Source organism: Canis lupus, chromosome 24 (genome assembly GCF_003254725.2).
Source record: "Canis lupus dingo isolate Sandy chromosome 24, ASM325472v2, whole genome shotgun sequence".
Taxonomy (NCBI): domain Eukaryota; kingdom Metazoa; phylum Chordata; class Mammalia; order Carnivora; family Canidae; genus Canis; species Canis lupus.
Window position 1 is genome coordinate 31,455,474 of NC_064266.1, and position 21,341 is coordinate 31,476,814.

Below are 21,341 nucleotides of genomic sequence, written 5' to 3' on the forward strand. Positions count from 1 at the left end.
AAGTTTTCTAAAAATGAACAATTGTGTATCTTGGCCAGCCAAGTCAACAGTTGTTATTATGGGGTGGGATAGAGCCATTAGAAGATTAGAATCACAAAGTTGGAGACATATCTGACATCAAGACCGGCTTCTCTCTCAGGGCTGGCTTCCCTTCTAGAACATCCCTGGAGGTTGGTCATATGGTGACAGGGAGCTTCCTACTCCCTACAGAGTTCTGCTATAGATTTCTTACACTGAGCTGAACTGACCTGTTTCCTCATACCCCTCAGCCCTCAGTGTGACCTCTGTGTCCTCTGCTCTAGGAATATCCTCCAGGATGTAGGGATATCTCAAATATGGCAAACTCATGTCATGTATGTGGTCCTGGGGTGGGTGGTCTGCTCTATTTCTGGGTCCCAGTGTCTCCCCACACATCTAGCACATAAATGTGGACAGCCTAGGTAGCCCCTTTGAATGCTTGAGCTCTGTTTTGCTGCCTTCTGCGGGCTGCTCCTTGCTTAAGTGGTATGGTCCTCATACCTCATGTGGTATGGTGCTGCTCAAACTATAACATGCATATGAATCACCTGAGACCTTGTTAAGATGCTAGGCTGAAGTTTTGGTTATGTTTGTGAGGTTTATGTGACATGGTTGTGCTAGATTTGTAAGATGAGTTAGAGCACATTTCTGGGTAAACAGCCTAGGAGCATTTTTGGAAAGTTTGAAGAAACTTGTCTACTAAATTCTCTGACTCATACCCTTTTGGGACATAGTTCTATGTCTCTGTTCAACTTGGTTCCATAGTTTTCTACTTCTCTTGGCATTTGTCATTTTTTAAGAAAAGCATACTGTTATGGATTGAATTGTGTCCCTCCCCCCATTCATATGTGGAAGCCGTAACTTCAATGTAATGATATTTGGAGGTGCCTTTAGGGAAGTAATTAAAGTTAAATGAAATCGTAAGGATAGGGCCCTCATCCAATAGGACTAGTGTCCTTATAAGAGGAGAATGAGGGCAGCCCAGGTGGCTCAGCGGTTTAGTGCCGCTTTTAGCCCAGGACGGGATCCTGGAGACCAGGGATCAAGTCCCACGTCGGGCTCCCTGTGTGGAGCCTGTTTCTCCCTCTGCCTGTGACTCTGCCGCTCTGTCTCTCATGAGTAAATAAATAAAATCTTAAAAAAAAAAAAAAGAGGAGAATGAAACCCCAGAGATATCTCTCCACAGGAGCAGAGGAGAGGTCATGTGAGGACACAGCAAGGAAGTGGCCATCTGCAAGCCAGGAAGAAAGGTCCCACCAGAAACCAGCCCCAGCAGCACTTTGTTCTTGAACATCCAGCCTCCAGAATTGTGAGAAAGTGAACTTTTGTAGTTTAAGTCACCCAATATTTGGTATTTTGTTATACAGTACGAGCAAACTGATGTACATGTGCTCCCCATTGAAAATACCAGGTAGGGATCCCTGGGTGGTGCAGCGGTTTGGCGCCTGCCTTTGGCCCAGGGCGCGATCCTGGAGACCCGGGATCGAATCCCACGTCGGGCTCCCGGTGCATGGAGCCTGCTTCTCCCTCTGCCTGTGTCTCTGCCTCTCTCTCTCTGTGACTATCATAAATAAATGAAAATTTAAAAAAAAAAAAAGAAAAGAAAATACCAGGTAAACTAGCATACTATGTATATTTAGTATTCTCCTATAATTTTTTTTAAAAGATTTATTTATTTATTCATTCAGAGAGAGCAAGAGAGAGGCAGAGACACAGGCAGAGGGAGAAGCAGGCTCCATGCAGGAAGCCCGATATGGGACTCGATCCCGGGTCTCCAGGATCACACCCCGGGCTGCAGGCGGCGCTAAATCGCTGCGCCACCAGGGCTGCCCTCTCCTATAATTTAAAAACTCTTCTCTGGTTAAATAGCCTTTCCTTTCTTTTTTTTTTTTTTAATATTTTGTTATTTGGCAGAGAGATTGAGAGAAAGTACAAGTAGGCAGGGTGGCAGTCAGAGGGAGAGGGAGAACCAGACTCCCCCACTGAGCAGGGAGCCCAACACGGGACGGGGCTCAGTCTCAGGACCCTGGGATCCTGACCTCAGTCAAAGGCAGACACTTAATCTGAGTTTAACTTATCTGACGCTTAACTGAGCCACCCAGGTGCCCCTCCTTTACTTTTCTAATTTTTATTTTTTATTTTTTTGTATTCTCTCATGTAGTTCCTGCCCTTCCCTTTATTGGGCTTTTACAAATGTAGATATCTCACAGCTCTTTGCAAGAAGCTGAGTCTTAGATTTATCAGTTCTACTGATTTTTATGGCGTCTAGTTCATTAACTTTTACATTAACTTTTAATTCTCTCCCTGAATTTATCTTTCTTTTTTTTAAGATTGTATTTATTCATGAGAGATAGAGAGAGGCAGAGACATAGGCAGAGGGAGAAACAGGCTTCTTGTGGGGAGCCTGATGCAGGACTTGATCCAGGGACTTTGGGATGGTTGGGCAGATACTCAACCCCTGAGCGACCCAGGCGTCCCTCCCTGAGTTTATCTTGTTTATTTTCTAGCTTCTTGAGTTGGATGCTTCATTTACTTTAAGTCTTCCTTGTTTTATAACAAAAACATTTATAGCTACAGGCAGTGTTTGGTTACATTCCATGAGTTTTGCTATGCGGAGATCCAATTGTCATTACATTTGAACGGCCTGTAATTGGAATTTTGTTCCCTACCATGACTTGGGTTCTTTAGGAATAAATTTTCAAGTGATTTAATTTCTTTCATTTATCCTTTTATTTTTAATTTCTGTTATTGCTGCATTGTGGTCAGATTATGTGGCCAAAGAGGATTGCTCATTAGTGTCTCTGAGGTTTTCCTTGTGTCCTAGAATGTCATGAGTTCCAGTCACTTCCTTGCAGATGTTTGAATTAAATGTCTTTTCTGTTTGTGTATATTTATTAGCTGAAGCTGGAACACTAGTCCTTCATACCGCTCAGGAAACTGGCATATTGTATCCCTCCTTTAGGGAGTCACAGTTCATCAACACAATCCAGGAAGTCCTCGATGAAACAGCCTGTGTTGTACCTTACTTAGCTCAGTGTTCCCAAGCCTCAGTTTCTCTTAACGCCTCTTACTATCAGGAGCAGCCAGTTTTCCATGGAACAAATTTCAGAGAATTCTGTTTGAAGTTTTATTCTATTTCTTGTGGGACAACTATTTATGAAAGGTCCTGTACTCACTCCTCAGGCCCCTCCCTTTGGACCTCTGATACCATCATGAGTCCTGATTTGCTTTTCTGTTCATTTTTACAGAAGGAGGCACTGCAGTGGGGGATGTCTGTGCATCTCTGTAGGATGGTATACCAGTCTCAGTGCAGGTAGGATTTTCTATCCTTTCGCTTTGTTATCTTGGAGGCCCCATTGTCTGAAGCACCCAGTGAAGGAGTGGAGCTATATGGCAGTGACTTCACTGCTGTGCTTAAGGTTTCTCTGTTTGCCCTGGCAGCCCAGAGTTAGCTGGATCCCCTTTCTGCACCTGCCCACAAGACAACCCATATTTCATGCTAACACCAGTGCTGGGGATATGAAGTAGACTATAGCCTGCAGTGCCATGAGCTAGCCCTCCTGTACTTTTTCAGGAGTAACGTCAGCACTGAGTGTTGATCCCCTCCAGCAGCCCTGTAGCATTGATCCTACTCGTTACTGCTTTGAGCTTGTCCATTTCATAGAGTCTTGCTGAGGATGTGGCTCTGTCTTCACTTGGGTTCTCCCAGAAGCAGAACCTGAGGTAAGGATTCAGATGCAAGTAGTTTCTTCAGGAAGTGCAGATAAGCCTGTAGAGAGGAGGGAAATGAGATACAGGTCTGTATGCATGTATGAATATTTAAAAAGAATGAGACAAAAACTGTAATGGTATATTTTCTATATTTTCTAAAGCTCTCAATTCACATATTTTTCCATAGTAAGAAAAACCAAAAGTTATATTTAGAAAACATATATAGAAACCAGTAAGGAATTATAAAGATTAAAGTGTGTGTGGTTAATCTAGCTAACTCAGTGGGCCTCTGAAGGCCTTTGGGAAAATAATGGGAAAAAATGCACAATTCAGAATTGCCCCACCCAAAGAGTCAGGTTGCTAGGGTATGTTTAAATCAACTTCTAAGAGATTCATCTTAGAAAGACTATTTCACGGGGTTTATGAGTTCCCTGGCACTTCTAACCTGTCTAGTGTGCGCAGTTCTGGAACCACAAACAAATGTGGAGACTGGAGATTACTGGGACACACTGCAAATTGCCATGGGTATGGGTCGGGCACTGACTGCTTCTGCCCCATGGTCCCTTCAGCTTACTCACGGATATGTTTCTTCTTACTTGGTACTTATAGCACAGCCAGTTGAACAAATATTTAACGACAACAAAAACCCCTGATTTGTAGCATCTGCCAATTTCTGTGGTAGAAACATTCTCACTATGACCAATTTCAAGCTACCAATGGTTTCACAAGGGGCTGGCGAAATCCATCTCTCTCCCAGCACACCACTTGTTAGTCCTTCACTGGTTGGGCTGTCCTAGCATTATGTCTCATTTGAAGATTTCTAGCATGTGTTCTGAGTTTCTCCGAGGTTTACATACTAATACAGATTTTTCTGTTTTTCCTTTGACCATTTCAGCTGGCATCTGGCAAAAAGCAGTTAAGTGTATACCACTGTCAGTCATCTGGAAATCCTTTCACTTTTAACCTTTATGTGGCATTTCACTACATGTGGGCTTTTCGTAAACAGCATTTATGTGAGTATGGGGAGGGAAAGCTGCTGCCCTTTGCTCGCTCTGACATCTCCCCAGGAGGAGCTGTTGACCACATTGGCCAGATTGCAGATTGATAAATCCACTTTTACTTGTCTTCCACATTCCCCATCATGTGGCAGAGTGGGGGTTGTGTGCCATTTTCCTTTTCTTGGCTCTCGTTTTCTGATTTACTTCCTATGGTGTACTGGGTTGCTACCTAAAGTTAAGGACACTCAGTTAAACTTGAATTTCAGGTAAAAGTGATACTTTATTAATGCAAGTATGTCTTAAATCTGCATGGGACATATTTATGCTAAAAATTACTTGATGTTTATCTGAAATTCACATTTATTTTTTAAATTATTTTATTTATTTGACAGAAAGAGAGAGCACACAAACAGGGGGAGTGGGAGAGGGAGAAGCAGGGAGCCTGATGAGGGGCTTGATCCCTTACCTGGACTGAAGGCAGACATTTAACCAAATGAGCCACCCAGGCAGCCCTGAAGTTCACATTTAAATGGGCATCCTATGGGGTACCTGGGTGGCTCAGTTGGTTAAGCATCTGGCTTTGGCTTGGGTCATGATCTCGGGGTCCTGGGATTGAGCCCCACATCAGGCTCCCTGCTCAGTGGGATGTCTGCTTCTCCCTCTTTCTCTGCCTGCTGATCCCCCTTCTTGTGCTTGCTGTCTCTGACAAATATATCAATAAAATATTTTTTTTTAAATAAATGGGCATCCTAGATTTTTGCTTGCTGTATCTGGCAACCTGGGTAGTGGTGACTTTGTTCTAATATCCCCTAGAACAGCTGGATTTGGGTTTTCATGGAGCCTCTGGTCAGGGCTCAAGCCTAATCATAGTAATATGGAAACTTATTTTCCATCTTCTTTTGTTTTTGGAGTATCTGTTCTTGGGCACTTAATAAGGAGGGGTGGGTGGGGCAGGATTTAGTATTTTTGGGTCCTCCAGCATGCTACCATGAAATACCAGAAAAATCTAAGGATTTGGATTTTCATTTTGGATTAATCTGGAGTCTTGAATTTAATCCGTGCACATTTATTGTGGTGCCTGTTATGTTTGGTCTTCTTTTTTCTTTTTTTTTTTGAGAGAGAGCACACACAAGAGGGGGCATGGAGAGGGGCAGAGGGAATGAGAGAGAGGGAGAATCTGAAGCAGTCTCCACAGCCGGCGTGGAGCCCCTTGCAGGGCTCAGTCTCATGACCTTAAGATCATGACCTGAACCGAAACCAAGAGTTGGATGGTTAAACAACTGAGCCACCCAGGTGCTCCAAGATTTTATTTTTAATGAATCTCTATACCTGTTGTGGGGCTTGAACTCACAGCCCCAAGATCAAGAGTTACATGCTCCACCAGCTGACCCAGCCAGGTGTCCTAGCTGGGCACTGGAGTTGCTCTTATTTATTTTAAAAAGATTTTATTTATTTTAGAGAGCTCACAGAGGGGAGATGGAATGGGGTAGCTGAGTGGGAGAGGGAGAGGGGAAGAGAGAATCTTAAGCAGATTCCACACTCAGTGGGAGCCCCACGTGGGGCTCTCTCTCCCAACCCTGAGATCATGACCTGAGCTGAAATCAAGAGTGGAATGCTTAACCAACTGACCCAGGTGCCCCTTTAATTTTTTCTTTAAATGTATGTATATAGGGGATCCCTGGGTGGCGCAGCGGTTTAGTGCCTGCCTTTGGCCCAGGGCGCGATCCTGGAGACCGTGGATCGAATCCCACGTCAGGCTCCCGGTGCATGGAGCCTGCTTCTCCCTCTGCCTGTGTCTCTGCCTCTCTCTCTCTCTCTCTCTGTGGGACTATAATAAATAAATAAAAATTAAAAAAAATTAAATGTATGTATATAAAATAACTCATTTAAAAAGAGAAACTCCTGGGGCACCTGGATGACTTAATTGGTTAAGCATCCCACTCTTGAATTTCAGCTCTTTTCTAAAAAAAAAAAAAAAAAAAATAGGTAACATATGAGATCTGCAAAATGCTGGAGAGATGTCACCCAAAGAACTGAAATTTGGGAAACACCATGTTTCGTTTACGAAGAGAAAAATTAGTTCCCAGAGAGATCCTGCGAGTCAGGGACTAGCCACAGGCGCCATGTCCCTGAGCAGGCTAGACAGGAGACATAAGTGGCCCAGGGGTGCACCATTGGCAAGCTTCCTCTGGGCAGCCTAGCAGCTGCAGCGCTGCTCCAACCGCCAGAGGGCAGCACGGCCCCAACTTCTGTGGCAGCTTCTCACGCAGGCCTGGGGGCAGAGGGCTTGACAGCTTCCCTTCCTCCCAAATGCAGGTTCTTCTGGATTCACTTTAGTTTAGGGATCCTCAAATGGAGGTCTGGGACACACTCCCTTCAAATTTAGCTGGATACTTGCTACCAGATTTGGGGGCCCTTCTAGAACCATTGAATTAGTACCTTTGAAGCTCCAGGTTTGTGAGATGGTGTCAGGGTTCAGAGACAAGGTTAGGAGGCCTGGAGAGTTGAAAATTTTTGCTCTATGGAAGTGGGCCCAGTCTTCTAGGGGTGGTGAGTTTGGGGGTGTTGTGTGTGTGTGTTTGTGTGTGTGTGGTGTGGTGGAGGAAGCATAAGTTCATCACACAGAGTAAATAGGATGTAGAGTAGGAGGGCTTGGGCTTGCATTTTAGCCTCATCACTTAACCTGAATGGGTGACGGTTTTGGACTTTGTTTTTGTTTTTCTTTTCTTTTCTTTTCTTTTCTTTTCTTTTCTTTTCTTTTCTTCTTTCTTTCTTTCTTTCTCTCTTTCTTTCTTTCTTTCTTTCTTTCTTTCTTTCGCATTTATCAACCATATATATTGTTCATTTCCCATCCAAAATAGTAACTAAACTCTTATTTTGTGTGCTAAGTGTGGAGATACAGTGGTAGACAAGACACTGTCCTCACCTTTCTGGAGTTCATGCTTTTGTGGGCGAGTCAGATAATAGCAAATGATCCCACGAGTATAAAATTACAAATTGTAATAGCTTCTTTGAAAGAATAATAATTCAGGGTGTTATGTGAGTGAAGAACTACAGGAATATGTGGGAGGGTGGGATTCTTCCCTTAGGAAATTATGTTTGAATTGAGATCTGAAGGGTGAGTAGGAAAGTTAACAAGGCGAAGAGTCAGGGGGAAGTGTACTTCAGGTGGGAGACTCTGGCATGTGCAAAGGACCTGAGGTGAGAACCAGCTCTCTCCCTTTGAGAAACTTCAAGAACCTGGCATGGCTGGAGTGCAGGGAGAAGAGGGGAGAGTGGCTGGACGTGGGGTTTGGGCAGTAGACAGGAACCAGAAGCCTTAGGTTTTCAAATTTCTCATCTTCAAAATGGGGCAGTAAAGCTTATCCTGCAAAGGTGATTAAGTGTAATGATGAGTGCAAACATCTAGTCTGGTGCCCAGTACACAAATGGTGTCCGATGTGAGTGAGTGTGGGGAGAGGGCACCTGAATGGGGCGGCACACAGCCTGGTTACAGAGTAAGCTGGGGGAAGTACTGGGCAGGTGCAGGGACTGGAGCTGTCTCAGTTAACTGCAGGGACCCACTGAGAAGCATATTTTAACCATGGTGAAAATTACCGTTGGCATCACTCTCTTGTTAAAAACAAAGTGAAATTGGAGAACATGCTGTTGTCTTTAACTAAGCCAAGATGACTAATTATTAGACTCATTTTCTGAAGGTTACCATATACAGGCATGTGATTAGGTGGAGAGAGGAGAGTTTGGAAACTGGATTCATTCTGAAACCCCGTAGATGGGACTCGTGTGAGGTTTCTGTGCATAATGACTGTGAACATTCAGTTTAACTCAGCTGTCACCACAGGTGTGATACAAAACAAAATGTTTTGCAAGAGCTGTAAAGAACATCTTGGGGCAGCTCAGGGCAGTGCCTGGAGGGGATCTCTGCCAAATTATAAAGGGTAGGAAAGTGGGAGCTTGTATTGGGTCTGGTGGAAACACCAGACCCTGAGCCATAGTTATGATTTTGACACTTGGTGACCACATGGCCTTGACTCACTTCCTCCTTTCTTTGGGGCTTAGTGTCCCCATCTGGAAAAAGAAGGGCCAGACCTAATGATCGTTAAGGGCCCTTCCAGTTTGTTGCTGTATAATTTTTACTGATGGTGTGATCATGGAACTTTGCTCTGGGACCTTGCTCTTCTCACTGTTATATCCTTAAGGCCAAAAACCAGTGCCTGGGCCCTCATAGAACATCAATAATATTGGTTGAATCAAATGAAGGATTTTTTTTTTTAAGACTTTAAGTAATTTCTACACCCAACCTGGGGCTTGACATCTCAACCCTGGGATCAAGAGTCATGTGTTCTTCTGACTGAGCTAGCCAGGTGCCTCCAAATGAAGGAATGAACTAAACTTTCATTTGATATGCATTTTTGCCCATGACAGAAACACTTGCTTGCTAAAAGTTACCTGAGTATATTTTCTGGTTTCTATGCTGAGTATGTTTTGAAGTCATTCACATGGTAGATTCCAACTACCCTATAATTTGATGTTCCTTTTCATTGTAGAGTCTACATCATTTTCTTGGGTCCCTTCACTTCTTCTTCACTCTCATTTCCAACATAAGTTGGATTTATTTTCAGTGCCAGTTTTTCACAAAAAAGCAAAGTTTCATCACCTCTTGGGAGTGGTTGGGGACACATAAGGACCAAGAAAGTACAGAGTCCTGTTGGATACACTGGGTGGTGAACTTGGCTCACTCATTGTATAAAGGATTTACCTTCAATACCTTCTATACACAGTTCTGCAGTACACATGATTTGAACTCATTCTTCAGTGAGGTAACAAGTGATCTCATGTCCCAGTGTTTGAGGATGGCTTACAAAAGGTTATTGTTGACTTCAGTGATTTTCTCAGTCTCTGCTTGAGAGACCTTGGTGTCTCCCAAGCTTCTGTGGCTCATCTCATTCTAAGTTCTTTTTGTTTACTCATAGATCCAGAATCCCAACCACTAGGTTTCTCTCAAAGGCTCAGTCTTTCACTAGAAGAGACATGTCACTAGCTGTTAGGCAGTGAGATGGCTGTGTCTCGTCCCTGAGTGTTCTTGTGAGATAAGCTTTTAGTCATGTCACTTCTTGCCCTTGATTTCTCTCTTTGTTGTAGGAAAGTAGACAGTGGAAAATTAACACCTGAGGTCAGGATTGAAAACTGTTTTGTTTGTTTTGTTTGTTTTTGCGTTTCACAATCATGAAAGATTTCTCTAGCTTCCATGATCTGTGATCTCCCCTCTTCTGACTGCTGGTGTTGAGGACTTACTATGTGGACCATGGCCCTTTGTGAGACAAAGGAATGAGCAAGACAGAGCTCTTAGCCCTCAAGAATGTGCAGTCCAGAAGGGAGGTGGGACAGGCGTGACAACACTTCTAGAGTTAAGAAAGGGACATGAATGCCAGGAGAGAGAAGTGAGGGGACTCTGATCGTAGCTGGAATGGGGACAGGGAGTGATGTATAGTATTCATAAAAAGGCATGCACATTAAAATGCAAAATATGGATACAGTAAGGAAAAGCCCCCCTCATTCCCTCAAAAGCCACCATTCAAACTGTTTTTATGCAGAGTTTCTAGATGGAGAGGTAGATAGAAATACTTTTATAAAATGGAATACTTTTGAAAATAAAATTCATTAAATGTAATTTATTTGACATTAACAGACGAAAAGGAAAGCAGTAAAACCAAAGGAATTTCTGAACCTCGAACAAGTATTCCACCAATGGAATTGTTTCCTAAAAGATCCCACCAAGTTTAATGGGAGATTAGGAAAAATGTGGTGGTTGGAGTCCTGTGGTCTTAAAAATACATGTATATTATCACAAACACAATTCGCAATGGTAGTCTTCTCAGATACTTCAATTAATTGAATAATAGACTTTTTGAGAGAGAAAATTATCCATTAGATCAGAAGATGTGGTCCTAGTCTGTGAAAAGTCTGTGACTAACTTTTCCATTCATTCACTGATCCATTTTTCACAGAGCAGTGTACAGCCAGTCCTGTGAGTTTTGACAAATGCACAGTCATGTAATCAAGATGCAGACTGCACCCCTGCCACCACCCCTACAGATCTCTGTGTCCCTTTGTGGTTGACCCTACCTTCCACACCTGGACTTTGGCAACCACTGATCTGTTTCCTATACCTATAGTTTCACCTTTTCCAGAAAATCACAGAATTCATACAGAAGATAGCCTTTGACTTTTTTTCACTTAGCACAATGCATTTGAGATTAACCATGTTTTGTGTTGCAGTAACTCACTCCTTTTTATTGCTAAATCCATTGTATAGATGGATGCAAACCACAGTTTGTCTACTTGCCAGTCAAAGGACGTTTGGGTTGTTTCCAGTTTGGGGCACCTGGAGTAAAGCTGCTCTAAACAGTTGCATACAGCATTTTCTGTGGACATAAACTTTCCTTTGTCGTGGGCAAATACCACTGGGAATGGGATTGTCCAGTTGTATGGAGTTTGACTGTATAGGAAACTGCCAAAATGTTTTCCTAGGTGGCTGTAACATCCTGCATCTCCACCAGTAATGTACAAGAGGTCCAGTTGCTCTGTGTCCTTTCTAGCACTTTGCTTTGTCAATTTACAAAATCTAGTTATTCTAATAGATAGGTAGCAGCATTTCATTGTGGTGTTAATTTACACTTTCCAGAAAAGAACCCTGTGTTCTTAGAACCTTTTGATCTGTGGTCAGACACATTATCCATTGTGCCAATGGCCACTGGGAATCACACGTTCTTAAATGACATGCTTACCTGTTAGTATGGATAGATGGGTGGACTCATTGTTAAAAAGAATAGGTCACTAACCTTCTGCTTCCTCCTACCTCATTCCTAGTCTCTGTATTTTCCCATTGCTAAGTTTTAAAACATTTGTATTTCTATGAAATCACAATCTGAACATTAGTGTAAACTCTAATTTTAGATGGATTCATTGCTCGTGCTCAGTCCTTTGCCACGATGTTTCCCTCTCCCTCCCTGAGTTTTTTATTTTCATTTATTTTTTCATTGCTGGATTTTAGTATCAAGTAGTTTTTGTGAGAAAGATTCATAGGCAAGGTACACTCTGAGTTAGTGTACAAACGCTCTGGTGTTTGTATCTACTTGTTGCCTTTGTATTTGAACAACATCTATGCAGGATAGAATGATCTTGGCTCACATGTTTTATTTATTTATTTAAAAAAATTTTTTTAAGGTTTTATTTATTAGGGAGAGGAACTAGCAGACTCTGGGCTGACGACAGAGCCCGATGACCTCAGGATCATGACCCAACCAGAGTTGGATGCTAAACCGACTGAGTCACCCAGGTGCCTCTTGGCTCACACATGTTTTAATCAAAAACAGCATTTTCCCAACATCTTCTGGCTTTGGCTAGCACTGAGTAGAAGCTGAATCCAGCCTGATGCTGCTTCTCCTTTGCAGATGATTAGCTTTTTCTGCCAAAATGCCTAAAGATTTATTACTCAAAGTTTGTTTTCCTTTTTCTAAAAATAATTTCTATTTTAAAAAAGAATAAATGGACATAGTTTAAAAAGTCAAATTGTACTTCCCAGGAAAATTGACTCTCTTCTCTTGCCTTTCTTCATTCTCGCCAACTCCTACCAACTCTTGAAGTGATTTCTTTCAGTTTTATGTTTATTTCTAAATAATAGGGCTACATTCTGTATGCCCTGAGTGACTTTGGGGAAAGGTATTAACTGGTTGATGAGCTTTGTTTTGGGGTAAAGTGGCAGGGGTCAAAGTATGCCACTAGGAGACCTCAAATGTTGATGTTTCCAAGCTTTTTCTATCGAGCTGGTTTCTTCTGGGCTAGAGGAGTTGTTTGCTCTCCTGCCTCAGGACACCAGCTGTTCTAGGGCTGAGTAGGGGAAGGACCTCTGTCTCCCACTGTTCAGCATGCACTCTTGGGCTTCATTCTGGTGTCTCCATTACAGCACCTCATACCCTCCTTGGGCAGTGATTGATGTTTTTTTCTGAGCCTCTGCCTTCAACCTTCTCAAGGGAAGGTTACCTTTTTCTGCTGGGAGGGAGGCACCATCTCGTGGCTTTGCAGGGTCAGGAAAGGTGGGTGGCATTTGACATGCTCTCCTTACAGGCTCTTGGTCACTCCTGTTTCAGCAACTCTTGTACCTCAGCCTTCAGTGGTATTCTGCTTGACTCAGAGTTCTGTGGCTCAAGCCTGTTTTCTCTTTGCAGGTTCTCTCCCTGGCAGACCCCACATAGGGGTCTCAGTTTTTTCTTTTCCTGGGTCAGTTACCACTCATTTGTCATGTTTTATCTTCAAATGTTGATGAGATCTCTCCTCTGCTGTCATGTCTTCTGTTATATTTGGTCTTGAGAATTTATACCTTTAAAATATTTGTATTCTTATTATATAGTTTTGTAGCAGAGAGCACTTAGTGTAATTTTCTTCTGGATTTGGGATTATGTTTTCTTCTACACTGGATTCTTTGCCTTTGGGTGATTCTTTTTCTGGGGGTGTTGGTTGGAGTATGTTTGCATAATTTCCATCTGTTTCTTACTTGTGCTCAGGCTTTTCTTTTTGCTGTTATGACTTTTGGACTCATTTCCTAGCATTATCTGAGACAGATTTATGTACAGGCTTTGAAAAAAAATACCTGGGGCTGTTCTCTCTCTTACTTATGAGATTTTGTTAACACATTATGCTAAGGTACACCTCCTTGGGGAGAAGGATTGCTTTTCTTTGGGAATGTAGGACAGTTAATACTCACTGCCCCCAGCTTTTCTGGGGAGAAGGGCAGCAGTAAAAGTCACACCCGACATCCTGAAATGAATAAATGAAGGTGACAGGGAGAGCCCTGTGTGGCAGCTGGTGGCTGAGTCACGCTGGTGTGATGAGGGGACAGGATGAGGTCCCCAAAGTCCTTTCCTATTCTCCTTAGTGGCCACCATGAGAGTGAGTAGGTAGGACAAGAGTGGGATGGCCCAGTCTGGAGATGCTGGCAGTGGACGAGTAGCCCTGTGGCTGCTTCTGGAATGCATGTCAGGTTTAGAATTCTGTAGTTGAGAATCTGGCAGTCTCTGACCGGTGGCTAAAGAGTCCAACTCCAATCTGAGGTCAAGTCACCAGGGACCATTTATTGATGTTTCTAGGGAGAAATGAGAAGGAATACATCAATTGAATAAGATGATGTTCGTTTATTACATCCGTGATGTCTTTCAAGGCTTTGAAAAACACCCTCTTTTGTCTAATTAGTCATTGTGACCATGTCTCCATGGAAACCATTATGTTTGTACTCACAATAGACACGTGTGCATCCATTAAAGGGACACAGTTGCCAAATGTGAGCTATGGGCTCAGAGTGGAGTGGCTTTTTACAGCACAATCATCAGGGCTTCTGTAGAAAGTGTCAGAAAACAAGCAAATGGCTGTTCTTTCCATGAAGGGAGACACTGGTGTCAGACCCTGGATTTAAGGGAGTGTGAAACCAGGAAAACTGAGTGTTCACACTCATGGTGAGGCCCCAAAGGAATAGACTTATTCTTTTTTTTTTCTTTTTTTTTTAAAAAAAAACTCATGTCAAGGATTTTTTTTAACCCATTAATTACCGAAGGAACTAGAAAGGTATTAAAAACTAGCTTGGAAGAAAATCCAGACAGCCGACGTGAATATAGGTCATCAGGAAAGTGGAAATGAGTTGGTTAATAGATACATAATTGGCTTTTTCCTAAGAGGGCTAAGGCCTGTGATAAACTTTAGTTTCTCGTTAAAAAATAATGAGAGCCAACAAGTGCCCAGTGGAGGTATGTGAGTGCTCTGATGGGAGGCAGACTGGCTGGGGTGAGGGACTAGAGCAAGGCCATGCTCCCCAGGCCTGGACGGTCTGGAGGGCTACACACAGAGGAGCAGGAGGCTGGCAGGGGACAAGCCTGGGTGGTCAAGGTGGCCTTTGAGTCAGCCACTGCAGGACACAAGAGGGGGTGTACCAAGCAGAGACACAGCATGAACAGACAGGGAGGCTGGGAAGTGGGGATTCTGAGAAGCAGCACCATATGCAGGGATGTGGGCAAGCCCAGCTCACCAGTATCCAGATATTTTCGTCTGTAAACTCATGCACTGGTACATCCTTATTCATAGTCATTACCTCTTGTTTTGCACACAATTCTAGTAACCCTAATATTTTTGGCTTTCTGGTCATGGTGAATTAGAAATAACAGAAGATCCATTGGTGTGACTGTTGGCAAGCACACTGGCACCAGCAAGTGGAAACAGCTGAGAGCTTCATGGGTCAGGGTCTAGAGAAACATAAAAGTAGTCACAAAAGGCTGAGACATAGCATGTTGGGCCATTCATTGTGGGAGCAAAAAGCTTTCTACTTATCCCCAGCCTAGCCTACTATTGACTGTACTATTCTTAGCAGTAGCCTTGAATGATACAGGAAAGAGGTTCTTGACAAGAGCAGGAGTTAGAGCCATAAAGTTCTGGTTCAATTCTCCACTCACTGTGGGGCTCCAGGCAAATCACTTATAATAAACCCTTCATCTTAGAGTGATGAGAGGATCACATGAGCTTATGGGGCACATGGTAAATGCTCATTACAAAAGCTACTGTTAGCAGGGAAGTAAATCATGGTCACCTACAGCCCACAACATGGATGAATCTCAAAAACATGGTGGTAAGGGAAAGAATCCAGGCAAAACTAATCTGTGATATTAGAGGTCAGGATGGTGGCTATGAGGTATAGTGCCTTTTCTGTTGTAAAGTAGAACAGATGTAGAAATCCACATAAAACAAATGGGCAGCAACTTAGTGGATTGTGGTAAGGCCACTTGAGAAGCTATTGATACAGTCTCCTTCCTCCTGCCAAATGTTTTGCTTCTCAATTTAGGTGTTAGTTCCTCAGGGGTGTTCAGTTTGTGAAGTTAAGGGGCTGTATGCCCTTTTCTGTATGCATATTATGCTGCTTCTATAGAAAATATAGGCTGTGATTATGATTATGATTTATTTATTTGAGAGAGAGAGAACATGAATGGGAGGGGCAGAAGGAGAGGGACAGAGAATCCTAAGTAGCACAGAACCTGATGCGGGCTTACTCTCACGACCCTGAGATCATAACCTGAGCCAAAATCAAGAGTTGGTCACTCAACCCACTATGCCACCCCAACACCCCTGTAATTATGATTATAAATGCTATTATTGTGCTAACTTCTTTGGACCTCCAGCTCTTCATCTGTACAATGGGGATGATAATCCCTTCTTTGCAGAATTGTTATGAGATATAGTGTGCACAGCACATTCACTCATTGGTCCATTCAGCAAATCTTTACTGAGTGCCTATGGGCCTGAGCACTGTTTTAGAGACTGGTGATAAGCAGTAAGCCAAACAGACAATAATCATGGGGCTTACATGCTAGTGAGGGGGAAGACGCATGCAAGGCATTCACTTGAAGGGACCTATTACATTCCATAGTGCCCTTTGGTTTAGAAAACAAAATCCTAGAACACATCTCCACCTCAGATGGTAAAGATTTTTGTTTATTTGGTTTGGTTTTGATTTGGCTCCTCAAATAATTTGCTTCACTTATTATGTAAGCTTGGTTTGAACCAAGTCAGACCAATGAAGGCATATGTATGCTACACTGAGAATTTCTGACTTTTCTAGAATTTCTGGACACAGTTAAATTGTGAATCGGAGCAAACTATCCTTCATGAGCTACAGTGTTGGGGGCTGAGGGAAGCATATCCCAGCAAAGAAATGCCTTCTCCCTCCTGCTTTGAGTAACTTAGATTTCTGGGCCCTGAACCCTGCAGGCAGGAAAGTGTTAAGAAAGAAATGTGCATTTCCACTGAACAAGAAAATCAACTTAGAAAAGAAATGTGTATTGGAAAATATCTATTTGCCTGCAAAATAATGTAAAAATAATGAGCTCCTATTCCCCTTTGATGTGCAGCGCACGCTTTTAAGGAAAGATTCTGCATTTCTGAGATACTGGGCCTGGCGTGTAATGAAGTGGTTGTTATGGCAACAACTTTCAAAAGCAAGTATTTTCTGAGAGATGTGCTCCACACAGCCAGCGTGAGAGAGGAAAACATGAAAACAGAGACAGGGAGATGAGCTCAACAGAACGCATGAGATGCTGAGTATCTGCTCTGTCTAAGGGGGAGGGAAATGTGCCCCTCATCACCACCCTGGGCTGGCCTTGTAAACTGCAAGGGAAGCCAGGCCCCTGCCCTGGAATGGGGGATGGTGGGGAGACAGGGAATGGGGGCCAAGGCAGTGCAGTGTCTCTTACCTGGAGATGCAGCCTGCGGCTGGGGGCTACATCACCAACCTCTCTCCACCATCCCCTTCTAGCTGGCCTCCTAGCCTTAGCCTCTACCTCATCAGCTCCTTCCCAGCCCCCATGCTCCAGAGCACCAAAGCCGTCCCCCCTCCCCATTCCAGAGCCCAGTCTCTCACTGACACTTAGCAGAAGGGACCTCCCACTCACTCCACTCCCTGGAATCCCTGGGGGCCCTGCCAGGCCAGTGCCCAGTGTATGCAGACATGGCACCAAGAGCTGGCATTTGTCATCTTCTCTGTTTTCACATCAACCCGCAGTGCCTAGAACAGTGCCTGGCACAGAGTGGCTGCTCAGTCTCTATTTGTTGAGTGAATGGATAGTCCTTCTCTGGTGCTATAGCCCTTGTCCCCATTCCACAGATGAGGAAGCTCAGAGATGTTAAGTGACTTGCCCAAGCCTGAAGATAGTGAACAGTGGAGCTGGGCTTGCCCACACCCCTGCATATGGTGCTGCTTCTCAGAATCCCCGCTTCCCAGCCTCCCTGTCTGTTCATGCTGTGTCTCTGCTTGGTACACCCCCTCTTGTGTCCTGCAATGGCTGACTCAAAGGCCACCTTGACCATGATGTTATGAGAAAGCCCCACTAAACTAGATCCTTGGATGTGTCACGGCCCAGGGGTGAGGCCTGCCCTACCTGTTGTTAAGTCTGGGCTGGGACCACAAGGAATAGCTGCTTTACTCTCCTCACACAGTACCTGGCACAGAGAAGGCATTTGGCAGCCCTTAGTTGAATGAAAGGAACTTTAGAATCCAGATAGTTCTGGAAAATCCTGTTGAGTCACTAGCCAGCCTTCTGAGATCCCTGGGGCTACCCTGGTCAAAGCTGAAACCTGCTGCCATCCAGCCCCAGCTCACATTTGTGGATGAGTGTGTGCATGTTAGTGTGTAAATGCATGTATGAATGGCCTCTTTGTAGGGGTTTTGTGCTAAAAGGGTCTGGAGCTACATATGTGTGTGTTAATGCACTGAGGTGAAGGAGATGGGTATGCACAAGGCTTTGAGAGCATTTGCATGTCTGTGTGTGTGTGTGTGTGTGAGAGAGAGAGAGAGAGACAGAGAGAGAGAGAGGAAGGAGTGTGCTACAGGGAAACCTGGTATTTTAAGTATGTGTGTAAGTCGTGTGTGGGGAGAGGGGTGTATACATTCAGGGGCTGCTGCCTTTACCAGGCAGAGGCAGAAGGAGCCCACTGAAGATGGGCTGTATTTTCAGTTTGAAGCTTTGGGCTAACCTGCAACCAGAGAGAAAAGACTGACATCGGACAGTCTTCTGGATCATAAAGTATGAGAGTTAGAGCTGGAAGCAGCTTTGGAAGTCACGTTCTTCTGTCCCTGTGTTGCAGCTCATGAAAAACAGAGAGGGGAAGTGACCTCCCGAGGTCACACAGCAAATTCAGGAAGAAGCTAGATCTTGGATTTGTATCCAGGTCTGGGCTCCCTCATTGCCCCCAGTCTGCTACCAGATCCCTGAGGTGGAGGGAGAGGGTTAACCGCAGAGTAATTAATATCAGGCACCAGAGTATTATACAATTTCATTCGCACTTTAATTAGGGGAACTTTTTTTTTTTTTTAAATAGAAGTCTTTGTTGTGTCAATTAGTTGATTGACTATCACTGGTTTCTAGGTTAGGGAAACTTGATCTGCAGTGAATGAATTTGTTTATCAGGGAAAAGGAGCCAGGGGATGGAAAAAGAAATTCAATTAAGTGTCAGGCTGCTGAGTGACAGGCTGCATTTGATAGGACTTTTAGCTTAATTGCTTGTATTTCATTAAGAGATTTATTTATCAAGAGAATTCTTCATTTTAAAATCTCGGGCCCTGTCTGAGTGGCTTCTGGCTATTTTTCTGCATTGATTGAGGACATAGAAATGTGGACCTGAAGAATTGCCTGGGACCTCAGAGACATTCTTATATCTAAGACCCTCCCTCACCCTGGCTGCTGGGGCTGACAGTCCCCTTACCCTTGCCATCCCAAAGTTAGATCCAGAACTTAGAAAGGGTCTGCTTTTCTCTGAGGAGAAGAGTTCCTGTTTCTCTTTAGATTTTCCCATTCTTTGGGATATGAATCCCAAAGAAAGTCAATACCTAAGAGTTTGGCAGCTTTTTGTTTTTTGTTGTTTTCCCCCACAAAACAGGTTTAACTTCACCCAAAGTTAAAGATACATGCAGGGACTTCTAGAAACTAAATATTACTAAATAGTAAATGACTTTCAAAATAAGCATCCTTAAGAATAAAGTCATCCCTATAAGATATAATTTAGTTAGAGAAATGATTACTACCAGTTAAGAATGTCAGGCTCCGCAGTGGATGCATTTTAAATCAAATGGGTCTTGTTGTCTTACCGGTAAATAAATCTTACGTGATGACTTACTCGAGCTGTTTTTCCAAAGGCCTCCTGATCTTGTTCATAAGAATTGCCCAATGTATAATCTATAAGAATTGTAGGGAGTAATCACCTTGTATTATAAATGAGGAAACTTAGGCTCAGAGAAGGCAAGAGGTTTTTCTAAGGACACATCCCCGCCTGGGAGAGAACCAGAATGAGCACCTGTTCTTCAGTGCTCAGGACTGCTCTTACTTGGGCCTACTGCTTATTACATGTCCTTGAACAAGTGTCTCCTCCCTCTGGCCAACTGGTAATAGTAAGATTATGTGTCTCACTGGTTTGTTGGGAGTGCGGTATTCCATGCAACGTACTAGGACTATAGTCATTACATATTAATGTATCAGCCATAATTATTATTGTGCCTTCCAGGTAAGATTTCATGTGGAAAGAAAAAAGATTTCTTTTGGGAGGGTAGTTTTATGATTTTATTAACACAAATGTGATGTACACATAAGTTGTCTATTAATTTTTGCTGCGCAGCCTGGCTTTGGGATTGGTGACTGATGGCCAGCTGGGCTGCTCTTTCCACAGTGGCTTTGCAGTTCTTGAGGAGACACTGAGCAATCTCTGCACAGTAAGATTTGTTGCACATCAGCAACACTTCAAGCTCATTGATGTTGTGGACTAGGAGCTTCTGGAAGCCACTGGACAGCATATGCTTTGTTTTTTTTGTTGCTTCTGTAACCAATGTTGGGCATGAAGATCTGGCCCTGGAATCTTTTTGTGCCCCCTATTGTCAATGCCTCTGGGTTTCTGCCAGTTGCCCTTAATTTTGACATATCAGTCTGACTGGTGCCAGCTGAACTTCCCGGTCCTCTTTTTAATGATCTTGGGCTTCACCAGAGGTCTGAGGGCAAACCATGATGTGGAGTAAGAGATGGCTGCCACCTATACAGGCAGCACCAAGGAAGAGAGGGGCAGAAAAAAAAAGGTTTCTAATTCTTAAAAATAATTGAGGATCATTGTTCTGTTACATGAATCCTCCCTACCACCACCCCTCACTCCCCATCCTTAAGAAGAAATAATTTGCTTCTGCAAATGGGTAGATTCATTCCTAGTCCTTGATGACTGGTGGCGAACCCAGGTCTCCTGTTCCTCAGGCTTTGCCTCTCTCTGGCATTCCCTGGTTCCTGGGTACTTTTATTTTCTTCTCTAGGTAAACATTTATTCATAGTTCTCCCTCCTTCTTTTATTTCTCTCCATCTTCCTTCTCTCCCTGCTTCCTTCCTCCCATCCATCTATCCAACCATCCATCCATCCATCCATCCACCCACCCACCCACTAGAGCACAGGAGCTTCTTCTATAGACGTGTATGCACCAATTTTGCACATTTCTTTCCAACACTGTGATGTCATCTTGGTAGCTTGAAATCAGCCATGGAGGGAATATTTACACTATGGCAACTGGAGGACAGTATAAGTGAGGGCTTTTTTTGCCTTTTTGGATAACTCTTCCAGTGCACCATTGTATCCATCCCTCGACCCACTTTCTCTCATCCATTTTTTTGTATATTCTGACATCTACCCACCAAGCCATCACACATCTAACTACCCATGCATCCAACATGTATTAAACACTTCTTGTGGGCTAGGCCTTGTGCAAGGTCCACTGGGAGGGCAGAATTGGTAAGAGCCTCTTCCCTGCCCTTGAAGAATTGACAGTTGAGTGGAACAGACACCTTACATCTGCCTCATATTCAGGGACAGTCCTGGACATCATTTCATTTGATCACCATGGTCAGTATTGTTATCTCAGTGTAACAGTTGAGGACATTAAGGCTCAGAGAGGTTAAGTGAATTGACTGAGGTCACACAGCTGGCTGTACCTCATTTGTTTATTTGTATGACAAGGCATGACATTCCCCTCACCAAGCTGCTCAAATCCAGCCAGAA

General features: G+C 43.6%; 1 long non-coding RNA gene across 1 annotated transcript in view; it reads left to right on the top strand.

Moving 5' to 3' along the window:
- LOC118352158 (uncharacterized) overlaps positions 1–21,341 on the top strand; it is a 130,640-nt gene that overhangs the window by 13,662 nt on the left and 95,637 nt on the right. The window contains exons 2-3 of the long non-coding RNA XR_007405699.1: positions 3,267–3,331; positions 4,625–4,742. This is a non-coding gene — a long non-coding RNA (uncharacterized LOC118352158). The remainder of the gene's footprint in view (positions 1–3,266; positions 3,332–4,624; positions 4,743–21,341) is intronic.